The 16,370-nt window shown below is 45.3% G+C and overlaps 1 protein-coding gene across 1 annotated transcript in view; it reads left to right on the forward strand.

Moving 5' to 3' along the window:
* Positions 1 to 16,370, forward strand: part of HS3ST6 (heparan sulfate-glucosamine 3-sulfotransferase 6) — a 72,342-nt gene that overhangs the window by 27,175 nt on the left and 28,797 nt on the right. The window lies entirely within an intron of this gene.

Genomic DNA, 16,370 nt, shown 5'->3' on the forward strand with positions numbered 1-16,370 from the left:
GCTGAGTGTTTGGGATAGCTTCATTTGTTGTCTCCCAGCTTTTCTGTAGCACTGAAAAAGAAGCTAGCTGTCCATCAGATTTATGAATCTGGGAAAGCTGGGTGACAGTTCCTGTGGAAGTTGCAACGGAAATCATATGATCACCCAGCTTTCCCTGTTAGAATGTCCAGCTATAAAGTATCACATTATCAACAGCAACACAGAGTATTTAAGCAAAGTATTTCCCAGCCAGCGTGCCTCATGCTTTTGCAAAACTACAACTCCCAGCATGCCCGGACAGGCGTTGGCTGTCCGGGCATGCTAGGAGTTGTAGTTTTGCAACAGCTGGAGATCCACTGTATGGAGACCACTGTACTTAAATACTCTGTGTCGCTGTTGTCATTGTGATACATTATATCTGAACATTCTAAGACACTTCATGTATCCATCTCAGGGCGCAGAAAGAACTTGTCGTATTCTTAGCCTCGGGGCGCCGTTTTCTCGCCGCCAGACGCCATATTGTAACAGGAAACGTACTCGGTGCCGGCGCCTCCATCAGACGGATCAGGAAAGAGACAAATAGTGAAATCTACAGGAACAATAAATAATTGAGAACCACCGCGCACCGACATTTCCATATTGCATCTGAAAATAAACCTCTTAAAGGGACGGCGTACCCAAAATCCAGCTGCGTTGGCTGTGCAGTAGAATGTAAGCTATTGCCCCCCCCCCCTGCTATCAGCCAGGGATGAGTGACAGGATCGGGTTGAGGTTAGAGTAACCCTTTAATGTCCCCCCCCCCCCCCCCCCGGACTCGCCACCTTCTAATGCGTTACGACACTTTTCGACGGGCCGATTAATCCGCTACTAGACTTCAAAGCGCCCAGTGTCCCCCCCCCCCCAGGCGTGGTGCGCAGATCAGGAGGCAGATGGGATTGATTTGTCGTGCCTCGCAGCGTTCGGCGTAAACGGCGCAGAGAGACGTCTTCTAACGAATCAAAGGCGAGGACGGCGAGTATCCCAGCGCAGATGTGTCCGGTCGTTTCGTTATGTTGTGTCAGTTTTGTGACATGCATCTTGAAAATGAGACGTGCTACCGTTTTGTGTCCGTAGCTCCTATGGGGCGCCGTGTGTCCCTGTGGATTACACCGTGGTGGAAATGTCCATCAGTGATAGAACAGGTTAACCCCGGATCGTCTACTGCCTGTGGGTTTGTGCAAGGCGGGGTAGATAGATAGATAGATAGGAGATAGATAGATAGATAGAAAGATAGATAGAAAGATAGATAGATATGAGATAGATAGATATGAGATAGATAGATAGATATGAGATAGATAGATATGAGATAGATAGATAGATAGATAGATATGAGATAGATAGATAGATATGAGATAGATAGATATGAGATAGATAGATAGATATGAGATAGATAGATATGAGATAGATAGATAGATATGAGATAGATAGATAAATAGATAGATATGAGATAGATAGATAAATAGATAGATATGAGATAGATATGTGGTGTCCCGGTACCGTATCCTATCCGGTACCTGTGTGTGTGGGTCACCTTAGCCAGAGTCCCTAGGACGTCGGGGTCCCAATTGTCTAGTTCACCCCTAGTCACCTCTCATCCAGATAGTTATTGCTCCAATAACTTACTTAGGAAGCATGTAAATATTATATAAATGCCCAATAAATAGTTAATTACCTGTGCATAGCGTAGGAGGACCTGCGGGTTATGTGGTTAAGTGAACTCTATGGTATTTCTGCTTGAGGACCTTTGGAGGTCCTTGTGACGTAGTTAATCTCATCACACTGTGTAACAGTGAGTGACAGATGTTCGGACCAATCAGATAAGCCCCGCCCCCTGCCCATATAAGGGTGTTCTCGCTCTCTTGTTCCTGTGAAAGCAAGCGAGAAGCATCTGCGCTGCTGAGATCAGTGAGTCTAGGCCTGAACCTTGCAGCGACGGCCGATAACTTCTAAATTCTGAGTGTATCAATCCCCACGCACTCTGCAGGATCACCGGACCTTATCTATCCCCTAAATCCGGAAGGATCTGCAATAATTACCCTAAATTCAGAGACTTTAATTTATTTCAAGGTCCGCAACAATTGTCAGTCATTGAGCTATATAAAGACTGTATTCCTGAGACTGTCATTGTTCATTGGATGTACTGCAAGCACTTAAGTAAAGTTACCCAAGTTCAAGTACATTGTGGACCTTCAGTCATTTCATTACATGCACCTGTCGTTTCTGGGAAGGGGGGTGATAGGCCGGAGGATTACCTCAGCGTACTAGCCCTCAGCCTGGCTTCACGAACTATATTGTTAACATTAACCCCTCATCTACCGAAACAATACCCCCACTACCAACACCCCCCAAGGGCTACCACAGATAGATAGATATGAGATAGAGAGCTAGATAGATATGAGATAGATAGATATGAGATAGATAGATATGAGATAGATAGATATGAGATAGATAGATAGATATGAGATATATAGATAGATATGAGATAGATATGAGATAGATAGATATGAGATAGATAGATATGAGATAGATAGATAGATAGATAGATAGATATGAGATAGATAGATAGATATATATGAGATAGAAAGATATGAGATAGAGAGATAGATAGATAGATAGATAGATAGATATGAGATAGATAGAGATAAATAAAGAGTGAAATATAGGTAATCCTAGATCAGGAATGAATGAACCAATCGTATGAAATACTTTCGTCTTTACATAGTTGAATGTGACAACAAAATCACAGAAAAATTATCAATGGAAATCAAATGTATCAACCCCTGGAGGTCTGGATATGGAGTCACCCTCAAAATCACAGTGGAAAACCCCACTACAGGCTGATCCAACTTTATGTAATGTCCTTAATACAAGTCCCAATGAGGCTCAGTAGTGTGTGTGTTTTATTGAGCAGTTTATCTATCTCATATCTATCTATCTGTTTATCTATCTATCTCATATCTATCTATCTGTTTATCTATCTATCTCATATCTATAAAACTCATATCTATCTATCTCATATCTATCTATCTATCTATCTATCTGTTTATCTATAAAACTCATATCTATCTATCTCATATCTATCTCATATCTATCTATCTATCTATCTCATATCTATTTATCTATCTCATATATATATCTCATATCTATCTATCTCATATCTATCTATCTCATATCTATCTCATATCTATCTATCTCCTATCTATCTATCTATCTATCTATCTATCTCATATCTATCTATATATCTCATCTATCTATCTCATATATATCTATCTATCTATCTCATATATATCTATCTATCTCATATCTATCTATCTATCTCATATCTATCTATCTATCTCATATCTATCTATCTATCTCATATCTATCTATCTATCTATCTATCTGTTTATCTCATATCTATCTATCTATCTATCTATCTATCTATCTCATATCTATCTATATCATATCTATCTATCTATCTATCTATCTATCTATCTCACATCTATCTATCTCATATCTATCTATCTATCTATCTATCTATCTCATATCTATCTATCTCATATCTATCTATCTATCTATCTCATATCTATCTATCTCATATCTATCTATCTATCTCATATCTATCCATCCATCTATCCATCTATCTATTGTACAGGACGGTGTATTGTTCCCCAGTATGTCAGGTATGTGCGGTTGAATACATGTTTTCTCCCTAGTATTGTCTTATACCCACAGGCAGACATTGCTCTGGTTCTATGTAGAGACCTGCAGTGTTAGGAATTTACAGGGAAACCCTATCTAGTGCGGGGCGGAGTACCTCCACAGCAGGAGCGCTCCTGTCTCCAGGGTGATGCTTGGGTTTCATTTCTGAGCCTGGAGATACCTGATATTCTTTATATAACATCTGGAGCGAGGGAACAATCCCGGCTGGGTTTTGGGCTGACACGTCGATTTAAGTAAAAAACAAATGAATATGTGTAAGATATAATGTTAAAGGCAAAGAGCATTCATTAAATATCAGATTTACTCACATAGTTTTTACATGTTTTAAAAAAAAAAAAACAAATCAGAATTTTTGACATTTGTGCACATAGTATAGTGCCACCTAGTGGAGAGGGGTGTATAGCAATGTGCATGTCCACCTGCTGAGCTGAGGCTGGAGGACACATATATTTAGTCCACACAACAGGTCTCTGTATAATGATCCTCACTGCAGGGGAGTCAATACAAATAGCTTCTGCCTGCTTGTTATGGAAAGAGCAGAGCCTGTGCAGTATATGATAGTATGGCAGAGAAGACTTTCTGCAGGGGGAGGAAGCGGCTGAGCTGTCAGCTGCCAGAAGAGGAAGGAGACTGACTCTGTCCAGAACCCATCCACACTACTATTGCTTTTAACAGTCTTTCAGGAGTAGCAACCTTTGTCTATCTATCTTTCCATCTGTCTTATATTTTTATCATATCTATCTCATATCTATCTATCTCATATCTATCTATCTTTCTATCTATATCATATCTATCTCATATCTATCTATCTATTTATCTATCTCATATCTATCTATCTTTCTACCTATCTCATATCAATCTATCTATCTATCTCATATCTATCTATCTCATATCTATCTATCTATCTATCTATCCCATATCTATCTATCTATCTATCTCATATCTATATATCTATCTATCTCATATCTAGCTATCTATCTATCTCATATCTATCTATCTCATAACTATCTATCTATCTATCTATCTCATATCTATCTTTCATATCTATCTATCTCATATCTATCTATCTCACATCTATCTATCTCATATCTATCTATCTATCTATCTCATATCTATCTATCTATCTATCTATCTATCTATCTATCTATCCCATATCTATCTATCTATCTATCTCATATCTATATATCTATCTATCTCATATCTAGCTATCTATCTATCTCATATCTATCTATCTCATAACTATCTATCTATCTATCTCATATCTATCTTTCATATCTATCTATCTATCTCATATCTATCTATCTATCTATCTATCTCATATCTATCTCTCATATCTATCTATCTATCTCATATCTATCTATCTCATATCTATCTATCTATCTATCTCATATCTATCTATCTTATATCTATCTATCTCATATCTATATATCTATCTATCTCATATCTATCTATCTCATATCTATCTCATATCTATCTATCTCATATCTATCTATCTATCTATCTATCTATCTCGTATCTATCTATCTATCTATCTATCTATCTATCTATCTATCTATCTATCTCATATCTATCTATCCTCCCATTTGCCTTCTGATAACACAATATATCTGCTTACTTTGCAAGATGTCTAGGTTTTTTAAAGCTTCACCTAGTTTTATTATTACTTTTTTTTTATATCTGTATTTTTTTCCACCTTTTACGACGCTTTTAGATTTTTTAAGCGTTTTTGGAGGCGATGTGCGAAGAGGAGCAATCTGTATCAGGATATATATACAAATATAGTGAAATTATTCATTTCCCCGGGGGGGTTTACGATGGAGTCTTCATAACATGTGCTGATTGAGGAAGAGACAGGAATTATGGCGGCTGTCAGCATGTTTGATTGTGTCGGCGCTGAACAGAGGGGACCTGTATTTAAGGAGAAGCTCCCGGTGATTTTCCTCGCGGCTTACGGAAGATAGATCGGGGGTTATTATAGAATTAATTTGGATTGCAGCTGTAAAACACCATGGATGCCGTCCCAGAGGGTCATAATCAACATTTCGGAGATGAGCTGCTCCCCTAATCCTCACACCTAATCATAGAAGCTCATTTTCGGAAAATGCGCAATTTTTCTTTTGATAGGAATTAACAAATCTTTCATATAACCCTGTCTCGATAGGGGGGAAAAAAATAATTAAAAAAAAAATATTTGCATAAATATACATTTTTTTATTTTTTTTTTCATTTTTCAACCTAATGTGTGAGGAGAATTTATAGAGGTGAATGTGTTTTTAATTTTATTTTATAGACTTTAATCTCCATCTTGTAACTAACTAATGTCACATTGCATGTCTATGGGGACATTAAAGGGTTACTCTAATATTTCCTTACCTGACATGGAATGAGCCCATCCCATCACTCATCCTTGCCTAAAGTGGCTGATAGCGGGGAGCAATAGCACAGCAGCTGGATTTTAGGTGCGCCGTCCCTTTAAGAGTTTTTATTTGAGGATACAATATGAACAAATTTTGCACATGGTGATTCTCAATTATTTATTGTTCCTGTAGATTTCTGTATTTTTCTTCTACCTAATGTGTCTGGCGCCGGCATGAGTACGTTTCCTGTTACAATATGGCGTTTGTCGGCAAAAAAAAAAAAATGGCGCCCCGAGGCTGAGAATACGACAAGTTCTTTCTGTGCCCTGAGATGGATACATGAAGTGTCTTAGAATGTTTAGCTATAATGTATCACAATGACAACAGCGACACAGAGTAATTAAGCATAGTGATCTCCATACTGTGGATCTCCAGCTGTTGCAAAACTACAACTCCCAGCATGCCCAGACAGCCGTTGGCTGTCTGGGCATGCTGGGAGTTGTAGTTTTGCAACAGCTGGAGACATCCTGGAGCTGCTTTCAGATGACATCCGGTCCATTATCTCTTCATTGGTCACTGTCATCTGTGATAGCAGATGTGATACCTGACATAAGTATAAATCACGTTCACTGTTCCTTAAAGGTAAAGCAAGGCTTCCCTCTTATCTGACCACCCTTAAGGCAGCACAGTGCTGTAATGCAATCTCACCCTCCCCTTCCCATCATCTTCTCAGCAGCAGTGCTCTGTGTAATCCTGTTCAGTCCTTTCTCCAGCACTATGTCATGGCATACCTGCAAGCTGAGCCAGCCTGCCTGCTGCAGATGATCCACACTGTTCCTTAAAGGTAAATCAAGGCTTCCCTTTCATCTCTGACCACCCATACAGCTCAGGGTAGCTGTCCCTTGTGTAAATACCAGTGCCCCCCTCTCTGTAAGTCCACAGTGCAGCAGTGCAATCTCCACATCCCTGTTCCCTCCAGCTTCTCAGCAGCAGTTTGGTGCTTTTTGTAACCCTTTCCTTGCATAAAACCTGCTGCTGCAGTTTCTTTCATTTCTGTTTATATAGCATCTTGCAAACCTGATGCTTTGGTAACCCTGTCTTTCCCTCCTACATGCCATCTAAAGGACTCTGCAGTGTAAATGACCACCTCCGTACAGTGCTCTGCCTGCTAAAGATGATCCACATTGTTCCTCAAAGGTAAATCAAGGCTTCCCTCTCATCTCTGACCACCCATAAAGCTCTGAAAGCTGTCCCTGCTGCATGTAAACAGTGCTGAGGTGCAATCTCCCTGTCCCCCTTCCCTCTTCTTAGCTGCAGTTCATTGTTTCTTTCATTTCTGCTCACACAAACTAAGCACATCATGACTCCCCCCATCATGCCATTTATAGGACTGTATTGGGTATATTATCAGCATAGCTCAGCATAGTGCAGCCCGTTTAGTCCAGTGCACTTTCTACAGCACTATGTGATATGATAGATCGGAAAAGAGCATGTGCTGTGATGGGCCAGATAAGTAAGTGAGGAAGTAACTGTATGTGTACTAGTGGCCAACACCCCAGCTCTTGTTCCACACTCCCTGAAATGGGTTCAGTTCACAAAACCCAGCGGGTTTATGAAAATATTTTTGGATTTGTGATGCAACTTTGGTCTTGGGGATATCAGGCTATTCCTATGATGCTGTTACAGCAGCGTTTCCCGACCAGTGTGCCTCCAGCTGTTGCAAAACTACAACTCCCAGCATGCTGGGAACTGTAGTTTTGCAACAGCTGGAAGCGCACTGGTTGGGAAACACTATCATAAAATAAGATATATGCAATGTTCTATGACTTTTTTGGCGCGGCAGTAAGTCCCAGTATAATTTCCCCATTGTATGCGCCTGTGTCCCTTTCCGGTAGCCGCCTCCTTTCCGTAATGAAGTGTTGTAAAACATTTACACATGTAAATGACAGACTCCCGGGGGCTTATACTTATAATAAGAGGAGTTGTGTTCTAAGCCGTAGACGGCAGTAATGACTCAAAACGTAAACTCACTGAATCTACCTATTGTTCACGCATTACTTGGTAACGCCGACTGGCATTTTAAGTGAATCTACAGTCATCGTTATAAAACTTCTGGATCACGTTATAAAACCTGATTTTTATATGAATGTACAGTGTAAATGATCAGCTCCGCACAGTGCAGCCTCAACAGTCCAGTGCACAACACTATATCATGGTATAGCAGAGAGGAGTATCTGTGATTGGCCTTAGAAGTAAGGGAGGAAGTAACTGTGTGCGCACTGCCCGGCTTTGGCCCCACTCCCTGAAATGGAAAGAATGAAAAATAGCTGTGCACTATGTAGGAGGCACTCAGGGGTTATGGGGGTGATTTTTATAGCCTTTCCCCCCCTTTTAGTCTCCCATAGATCGGGCAACTACATTGATCTCAACTAGAGGTGAGCGAAGTTTTGAAAAATTCGACTCAGCCAATTCACCGAAATTTCTGAAAAAATGTGGTTTGGTCTGAATTTATTTGCGGATATATTAAAAATGTCTATTTCTGGCCTACAGAGAGCCTCAATAGGGGTGTAGAACTCTTTTCCTTGCTGTAACATGCATAGGGTGTGTGCTGGGTTAGTGAAATAATACTATTATTCAGAATAACATGCAGATTAGAGGCGTCGCTATTAGAATCACTGCCACAGAGCGGCACAATGACAGGGCCTGGAGGTGGCATCAGTATGAGGAGACCATGTAGTGGCTGAATGACACAGTGTGGAGGTGGCGGCAGCGTGAGGAGAACATGTAGTGGTTGAATGACACAGTGTGGAGGTGGCGGAAGCATGAGGAGACCATATAGCCTCAATAGTGGCGTAGAACACTTTGCTTTGTCCTAAAACGCATAGGGAGTGTGCTGTGTTAGTGAAATAATACTGTTATTCAGTATGACATGCAGATTACAGGCACGCTATTAGAATCACTTCCCCAGAGCATCTGGATGTGGCAGCAGGGAGACCATATGGAGTCAAAATTGAAAAGAATAAAGAGAATTTTTAAGTAATTTTAAGTAAATGTAATTTAAATTTATTAAAAAAATTTTTAGTACCCATTCTGGTGAGCATCGAGCTGGCGGTCCTCCACCAGGTGAGATGCCACCTGTTCCATCCCCTGCCTCTCAGCTCCCCCCTGACTGTGAAAGTGTGAATGTTTCATTTAATCAGTTATGGTTCATTGTTATCGCTTTATCAATTTTTTAAAATTTAAATTTAAGATTTAATAATAACATTTGTGGTTACAAAAGTCCAAATCCAACAAGGGGTTACACGGCGGCACAATGACAGAGCCTAGAGGTGAGAGCAGCATGAGGAGACCATATTCTGGCAGAATGACACAGCCTGAAATTGGCAACAGCAAGAGGAGACCATATAGTGGCTGAATAACACAGCCTGGAGTTGGCAGCAGCATGAGGAGACCATATGGTGGCTGACTGACACAGCCTGGAGTTGGCCGCAGATGAGGAGACCATATAGCGGCTAAATGACACAGCCTGGAGTTTGCGGCAGCATGAGGAGACCATATAGTGGCTTAATGACACTGTCTGGAGGTGGCGGCAGCACTAGGAGAACATATGGTGGCAGAATGAGACAGCCTGGAGGTGGCAGCATCAGGAGTCCTGAAAGTGACCCGGTGACAGAGTGGTGCGGTGGGTGACAATACCAGTACCCGGTTACGAAGGTGGGTGAAAAAAGGTCTGATGCGAAGGAATGTTTGTAACTGGGGAGAAGCGCCTTAAATCTGTTTGGCACTATACATATTTGTGAAGTGTTGGTGTGGCACCAAGTACAATCTACTCTGACGCATCAGGCATTGGTGGTTGGAAATCCTGGCTGATCCATGCCTGATTCATCTTCACAAAGGTCAGTCTCTCCACATTTTTCATGGACAGACAAGTTCTCCTTGGGGTTACTGTGGACCCCGCTCTGATGGCACACTACTGGCTGAGCAGGACAGCTTTTCCAGGGCAAACTCTGCTAGTAGTGGCCACAAATCAAGTTTGGCTGCCCAGAAGTCCAGCAGATCTTCAAGATGTGTTGGCATGGTCATGTCAAGGTATGCCACCACCTGCTGGTTCAGGTCCTGATCCATGTCTACCTGCTGCTCATGAGTTGCTTCACTATGCGGGTGAAGAAAGGTACTCATCAGCGACTGTAGACTCAGGCTGCTGCTGATGGAGCTCCTGCCACCCCTCTCCTCCCCAGTAGCCATGGCAGTGGAAGGTGAGCGCAGAGGACCCCCCGAGTCAGACCTGCGAGAGAATGAACGATGGCGCAGATAGGCATCGGCCAACTGACTACGCAGAATATCTCTGTAGTAGGTCGGTTTGTCCTCCCTCTCACTTGGTGTAAAAAAGGCCCCCATTTTGTGCCGGAAGCGAGGGCCCAATAAGGTGGAGAGCCAGAAGTCATCTTGCTGCTGAATAGTGACAATTAGGTGGTCACTACGCAAGCAACTGAGAATGCATCGTGCCATTTGTGCAAGTGACTTGGAGGGACTCCCTTCCTCCATCTCCACTGCATACTGCCACGGTGTGTCTGGGTCCTCTGTCTCGCCTTCCTCATAACCCTCTAGCTCTTCTGGCTGCTCCTGCTCCTCCTCTCCTGTCAGATGACTAGAAAAACCACCTATCTCTTGAAACGTAAACTGTGCTCGACTGTGCCCCTCCTCCTCCTCCAGTTCAGCCCCCACAGGGCTCATGTGGCCGTGAGATGTAGGCGCCACGTCTCCAGTGCCCTGACCAGCCATCGTTTCCAACATGTGTTGTAGGAAAAGAAGCAGTGGAATGACGTCCTTCATCCTGTAATCCTGGCGACTGACTAATAATAGGGCTTCGTCAAAGGGCCTGAGCAAACGGCAGGTGTAACTTATGAGCTGCCACTGGTTCACATTGAAGTTACACAGGGAAGTCCCCCTATCTGCTTGGATCCTCAAGAAATCAGTGATGGCTTTTCTCTGTTCGGTCCAACATATGCAGGGTGGAATTCCAACGTGTGGCAGAGACGCAAATGTTGGGGGATACCGTTCTGACGCTGAAGCTCAAGGAGGGTGCGCTTTGCGGTGTACGAGTGGCTGAAGTGCATACAAAGTTTCATTGTAAGGATGTCTTGCAAATGGGGGGAACACTTCAGGAACCTCTTGATAACCAGATTGAACATGTGTGCCATGCAGGGCTCCTGCCTCAGGCTTCCTTGTCGCAGTGCAGACAAGATGTTCTTCCCGTTGTCAGTCACCATGGTTCCCATTTCCTGTTTTCGTGCAGTAAGCCATACTCCGATTTCTTTAAGAATGATTTTTAGCAGTTCCTCCCCTGTGTGACTCCGTTCATCAAGGGAAACCATGTGAAGAACAGCGTGACACCGCCATGCCCTGCACACATGGTATGCTGAAGGGGCACTGAGACTTGTCCGTGCAGTGGAGGCTGTGGACATGGTGGAGGATGAGGAGGCGGAGTCGCACACTGTGGGGTTGTGGCTTTGCAGGAACCACATTCACCCAGTGGGCCGTAAAGGACATGTATTATCCCTGACCATAGTTACAGCTCCAGATGTCGGCGCTGCCGTGCACTTTAGTACACACCGACAGGCTCAAGGACTGGCCCACCTTCTCTTCCACAAAATTGTGCAGGGCTGGTACTGCCTTCTTCACAAATAAATGACGGCTTGGGACTCTCTACCTCAACTCGGCACAAGCCATCAGTTCTCTGAAAGGTGCAGAGTCCACCACTTGAAAAGGGAGGGACTGCAGCACCAGCAACTTAGACAGGAGCACATTCAGCTTCTGCACCATTGGATTAGTGGGCGCATATTGTTGTCTCTTGGACATGGCTTCACCGATGGATTGCTGGCGGAATAACTGACTAAAAGTTGGAGAAGCAGGAGTATCTGGAGCAACAGAAGGAGGGTATGACACACATCTCCCTTCGGCTGAGGCGGTGGAGCCTTGGCTGGCTGAAACATGGAGCGGCGTGCCACTGGGTGATGCAGCAGGCCGGACCACCACATCGGAGCCACGGTTCTCCCAGGCCGCTTTATGGTGGCGCAGCATATGTTGACGCAGGGTCGTGGTGCCAAAATTGGGGATGCTTGATGAAAAACTGCCACACCGCCGAGTAGCTGATTTTCCCACTAACAGTTCGCACTAGTTGACTGCTTCTGCCGCTGTCTCCAGGAACCCCTGTTCCACTACCTCCCGGGAAGGCAGGCCGCAGCGAAGCAGGTGGTCTCCCCCGGGCACGTTTGGCTCCATAATTTCCACTTCTGCCATCATGCTGACTGCCAACCATGCTACCATTTTGCTGGCTCAGCTGCTGCCTCACGGGCAACCGGCAACTCTCTTCTCCTGATGATGATGAAGACCCTACTGCACCCGGCTCCCAATTGCAATCGGCTTCATCATCATCAAGAAGTGTCTGCACATCACTGATGTCCTCCCCAGGTTCCTCAACAGTGTCTGCTTCAGGACCCTGAACGCTGGCAACACCACCTTCCACGTCACTCTCCTCATCACTACTTGCCCGCCTAGCGGGGGAAGCAGAGGATGTCTCCTCCACTTCTTGGCTGGGCAGTAGCTGCTGACTGTCCTCTATTAGATCGTCCTCAGTGAATAGTGGAGCTGAACCTACAGCATAAGATACTTCTGTGGGTGAGGGAACAGCATAGGACAGAGGCAAAGGGAGTACAGGGACTGCTTCCGGGCCATGCCAACTGAGGGTTGTGTCAGAGGAACCCACCGACTGTTGACTGGGGGTGTCAGATGTCACTTGTGATGAAGTGGATGTCCGTGTTAACCAATCGATGATGGCAGATGGGTTGCTGGTCGAGACACAACCGCTAGCTGATACCGGGAGATCAGGCCTCTCGCTGCGACTCCTGCTGCCACTCACCCCCAGTCTGCTGTGACCTCTGCCTGCACCTGACGAATTTAGGCCTCTGCCACTCCTCTGTGCACATCCTGGCACTTCTCTGCCTGACATACTTAGTACTTACGAGGGGAGTAAAATACGCTTCACTACACTTAAAACAGTATTTGTCTAGAACAGCAGCAGGTGTGTACTTTTGGCTGGCCTTTCACAGTAACTAGGCCCTTAGGACTATAACAGGAACAAAATGGTACACCACTTAGATGTACATATGTGGTATGCACTTATGAGGACAGTAGAATGCGCTCCACTTCGCTTAACAGTATTTATCTAGTACAGCAGCAGTTGTGTACTTTTGGCTGTCCTTTCACAGTATCTAGGCCCTTGAAACTTTAACATGTAAAATATTACACCATTTAGATATGCGTATGTGGTATGCACTTATGAGGGCAGAAAAAGCGCTACAGTACGCTTAAAATAGTATTTGTGTACAACACCAGCCGGTGAGTACTTTTGCCTGGCCTCTCACAGTATCTAGGTCCTTGAGACTTTAACAGGAATAAAATAGTACACTACTTAGATGTACGTATGTGGTATGCACTTATGAGGGCAGAAAAATGTGCTACAGTACGCTTAAAAAAAGTTTTTATGTATAACACCAGCCGGTGAGTACTTTTGCCTGGCCTTTCACAGTATCTAGGCCCTTAAGACTTTAACAGGAACAAAATAGTACGCCACTTAGATGTACGTATGTGGTATGCACTTATGAGGGAAGAAAAATGTGCTACAGTACTCTTAAAAAAGTATTTGTGTACAACACCAGCCAGTGAGTATTTTTGCCTGGCATTTCACAGTATCGAGGCCCTTGAGACTTTAACAGGAACAAAATTGTACACCACTTAGATGTACGTATGCGGTATGCACTTATGAGGGCAGAAAAATGTGCTACAGTACGCTTAAAAAGTATTTGTGTACAACACCAGCCGGTGAGTACTTTTGCCTGGCCTTTCAAAGTATCTGTTACGCCGAGCGCTCCGGGTCCCCGCTCCTCCCCGGAGCGCTCGCTTCACTCTCACTACCGCAGCGCTCCGGGCAGCTCCACTAACCCGGTGCGCTGCGATACCGTCTCCAGCCGGGATGCGATTCGCGATGCGGGTGGCGCCCGCTCGCGATGCGCATCCCGGCTCCCGTACCTGACTCGCTCTCCGTCTGTCCTGTCCCAGCGCGCGTGGCCCCGCTCCCTAGGGCGCGCGCGCGCCGGGTCTCTGCGATTTAAAGGGCCACTGCGCCGCTGATTGGCGCAGTGGTTCCAATTAGTGTGTTCACCTGTGCACTCCCTATTTATACCTCACTTCCCCTTCACTCCCTCGCCGGATCTTGTTGCCATTGTGCCAGTGAAAGCGTTTCCTTGTGTGTTCCTAGCCTGTGTTCCAGACCTCCTGCCGTTGCCCCCGACTACGATCCTTGCTGCCTGCCCCGACCTTCTGCTACGTCCGACCTTGCTTCTGTCTACTCCCTTGTACCGCGCCTATCTTCAGCAGTCAGAGAGGTTGAGCCGTTGCTAGTGGATACGACCTGGTCACTACCGCCGCAGCAAGACCATCCCGCTTTGCGGCGGGCTCTGGTGAAAACCAGTAGTGACTTAGAACCGATCCACTAGCACGGTCCACGCCAATCCCTCTCTGGCACAGAGGATCCACTACCTGCCAGCCGGCATCGTGACAGTAGATCCGGCCATGGATCCCGCTGAAGTTCCTCTGCCAGTTGTCGCCGACCTCACCACGGTGGTCGCCCAGCAGTCACAACAGAAAGCGCAACAAGGCCACCAGCTGTCTCAACTGACCGTGATGCTACAGCAGCTACTACCACAGCTTCAGCAATCATCTCCTCCGCCAGCTCCTGCACCTCCTCCGCAGCGAGTGGCCGCTTCTGGTCTACGACTATCCTTGCCGGATAAATTTGATGGGGACTCTAAATTCTGCCGTGGCTTTCTTTCCCAATGTTCCCTGCACTTGGAGATGATGTCGGACCAGTTTCCTACTGAAAGGTCTAAGGTGGCTTTCGTAGTCAGCCTTCTGTCTGGAAAAGCTCTGTCATGGGCCACACCGCTCTGGGACCGCAATGACCCCGTCACTGCCTCTATACACTCCTTCTTCTCGGAAATTCGAAGTGTTTTTGAGGAACCTGCCCGAGCCTCTTCTGCTGAGACTGCCCTGTTGAACCTGGTCCAGGGTAATTCTTCCGTTGGCGAGTACGCCGTACAATTCCGTACTCTTGCTTCAGAATTATCCTGGAATAATGAGGCCCTCTGCGCGACCTTTAAAAAAGGCCTATCCAGCAACATTAAAGATGTTCTGGCCGCACGAGAAATCCCTGCTAACCTACATGAACTCATTCATCTAGCCACTCGCATTGACATGCGTTTTTCCGAAAGGCGTCAGGAGCTCCGCCAGGATATGGACTTTGTTCGCACAAGGCGTTTTTTCTCCCCGGCTCCTCTCTCCTCTGGTCCCCTGCAATCCGTTCCTGTGCCTCCCGCCGTGGAGGCTATGCAGGTCGACCGGTCTCGCCTGACACCTCAAGAGAGGACACGATGCCGCATGGAGAATCTCTGCCTGTACTGTGCCAGTACCGAACACTTCCTGAAGGATTGTCCTATCCGTCCTCCCCGCCTGGAAAGACGTACGCTGACTCCGCACAAAGGTGAGACAGTCCTTGATGTCTACTCTGCTTCTCCACGTCTTACTGTGCCTGTGCGGATATCTGCCTCTGCCTTCTCCTTCTCTACTATGGCCTTCTTGGATTCCGGATCTGCAGGAAATTTTATTTTGGCCTCTCTCGTCAACAAGTTCAACATCCCGGTGACCAGTCTCGCCAGACCCCTCTACATCAATTGTGTAAACAATGAAAGATTGGACTGTACCATACGTTTCCGCACGGAGCCCCTTCTAATGTGCATCGGACCTCATCACGAGAAGATTGAATTTTTGGTCCTCCCCAATTGCACTTCCGAAATTCTCCTTGGACTACCCTGGCTTCAACTCCATTCCCCAACCCTGGATTGGTCCACTGGGGAGATCAAGAGTTGGGGGCCCTCTTGTTTCAAGGACTGCCTTAAACCGGTTCCCAGTACCCCTTGCCGTGACTCTGTGGTTCCCCCTGTAACCGGTCTCCCTAAGGCCTATATGGACTTTGCGGATGTTTTTTGCAAAAAACAAGCTGAGACTCTACCTCCTCACAGGCCTTATGATTGTCCTATTGACCTCCTCCCGGGCACTACTCCAGCCCGGGGCAGAATTTATCCTCTGTCCGCCCCAGAGACTCTTGCTATGTCTGAGTACATCCAGGAAAATTTAAAAAAGGGCTTTATCCGTAAATCCTCCTCTCCTGCCGGAGCC

Source organism: Hyla sarda, chromosome 8, assembly GCF_029499605.1.
Source record: "Hyla sarda isolate aHylSar1 chromosome 8, aHylSar1.hap1, whole genome shotgun sequence".
Lineage (NCBI taxonomy): Eukaryota > Metazoa > Chordata > Amphibia > Anura > Hylidae > Hyla > Hyla sarda.